The 2301-nt window shown below is 38.6% G+C and overlaps 1 long non-coding RNA gene across 1 annotated transcript; it reads left to right on the top strand.

Annotated features, from left to right (window-relative positions):
- The first annotated feature begins 259 nt into the window (after positions 1–259).
- LOC107398654 (uncharacterized) lies at positions 260–1843 on the top strand. The gene is made up of 3 exons (XR_001575450.2): positions 260–1401; positions 1450–1602; positions 1672–1843. It is a non-coding gene; the product is annotated as an uncharacterized LOC107398654 (long non-coding RNA).
- Positions 1844–2301: the final 458 nt, after the last annotated feature.

Raw genomic sequence — 2301 nt, 5'->3', positions numbered from 1 at the left:
GCGTTTATTGTCAAGTAGTACCGGTTTCGTGTTGTTCTTTGTTTCTAAACGTGTTGATGCGATAAAGCGGGCACATTTCGCTCATATTTCTTGTAAATAATTTCAGTGCTGTTGTAGATTAGTGCGCTGTTGTTCCGTATCGATCGTAGCGCCACGACCTAATCGCAAACACCATTATTCCAATCCCCGTTTATTGCAAACCAATTAACAACGGAATTAACCTCTTGTCCCTCTCGTATCAAATCGGCCGCTCATTTGTTACACTATTTCATTGTTTTGATAAGAAAAAAACCGGCTAAAGGTTAAATACCGTTGCGAATTGAATATGGGCTTGCCGGATTTACGCCCGGCGTGTAATTAGTCGAGAAGTACAGGAATTCTAATAGAGAGGTTCGAAATTGTTGGACTTTCACGAGACGCATTTAAAATACCCGCCACAATGACAGCTAATTAAATTGTCAGTTGGCGATTGCATTTTTCGTTTTTCGGTTCGTTGCATATCTGAAGCGAATTAATGCTAAGTGAGAATGCGAGATATGCGACTAATGATGGGTTCTAATAACCCAACAAACCCATTGCGACCATTTTCAGTTTCAATACGAACCCATAACTGGGTTAATTCTAGGTACAGCTGCTTGGACACACTTTTCTAAGGCTATTAACGAATTAAGTGTTGAAATAGCTCATTATCGGAGAGGAAGGAGATTACAAAATTGACTGAAAGTTAATAGGACAATAAAATATATGAATATAAATTGTGGCGAACGCTGATGATTGATGGGTTCGACAGGAATTGAAATTGGACTTTCACAAACAAACACGGCATAAGTCCAACCAAATTGGCCTCTAAACCAAAATCTTGATTTTTTTCATAACGTTGAATAAATATGAAAAACAAAACGCCTAGTACTTATCATTGAGAAAAAAAATTGTTGACGCTCTTTATCTACTACCACTGCTTTATAATCTGTAAATTACGTAAGTATGCAAAATTCCATTTGATTCTGACTACAGGAACCCTCTTAAATTTGGCTCGGAAAAAATGAAACAGACAGACAGACAACAAAGCAAGTTAAATCAAAATTTTTAAAAAGAACTGTTCTTAAGTACCTAGCAATACGAGGAGTGAGCAAATTTACAATATTCTACAAAATTTTCAAGAAAAAATACTAACGAGAAATAAAACAATATAGGACCATAAAAAAGCAACATTCAAGACCTCGAAACCTCGATATCTGAAATTTTTTGAGGTACAGTCAGGATCAAAAAGCAGCCACAATACGGCTAATGTGTACGTTTAACTAGTTTACAAACTAGCTAAATATTGCTGGACCGTTTGTAAATTGAAGGACTTGTTGAAATTTATGACCTAAAAGATTTTAATCGGCCATTTGCTATTCGGTTGGTAGGGGTGTCATTCTTTTAGATGTTGACTGTACTTCTCTATAGAGTAAAGGAAAAATTGAAAATCGTCCAAACTTTGAAGTTGGATTCTTATTTGAATGGACAAAGTGTTTAGCAAAAGCAGTGTTAGATTACAAATGGGGCTGCGTGCGTGTGGACACGGAAAGCTAAATTTATGCGAAACGGCACAAGGTCCAGGTAAGTCGGCACCCAATCAATTCCCGCGGTCCTCCAACAATTGAATTTTTGTGTGGTGGAACAACAAAGCCAGAAAAGGCTCGCGTCGAATCTGTCGATCGATAAATCATCTCGAAATAACTCCTCGGAGGAGGAGGAGGAGGAAAAAGATGGAGAAAGAGGAGCGTCGAAAGGCAGCGCCTGGCCGACGTAGTTGGCTCGTTTTTAATTGTTATGGATCAGTAATTAAACAAATAAATTACTAAACGGTCTCTTTCGTCGTTATTAATGATCCCACAACAGTTGCCAGCTTCACCAACGTGGTTATTATGTAATTATCAGTTAGTTTTAATCTCGGGTTAAGCAAACCTTTCAAGATTGCCAACAAATTACTCGTCGTACACTCCTCCGAACGCTCACTATCTGGATACGTTTCTATAAATTATGCGCTAATGCCCCACGAACACGACGGGGAAACGACCAAACGGCCTTTCACGCAAAATTGTTTCCGCCGCAAACGGTTTCGAATTTTACAAAGGCAGGTGGATTCGAGGCGCTGATTTAATGCCCTTTTACGGCACATCGTCATCATCAATTAAAATTGCTCACGAGGATTTTTTTTTCACTTTCTCACGATCGTTGCCCGGCCGCTTCATAAAGAATAATATATTGGACACTAATGATCGATCAACGAGCGCTAATGCCATCAAATTGAGAAAA

The sequence above is a fragment of the Tribolium castaneum genome, chromosome 2, assembly GCF_031307605.1.
Source record: "Tribolium castaneum strain GA2 chromosome 2, icTriCast1.1, whole genome shotgun sequence".
Lineage (NCBI taxonomy): Eukaryota > Metazoa > Arthropoda > Insecta > Coleoptera > Tenebrionidae > Tribolium > Tribolium castaneum.
The sequence above is the reverse complement of the archived record's forward strand: the minus strand, read 5'-3'. Positions and strand labels throughout refer to the sequence as shown.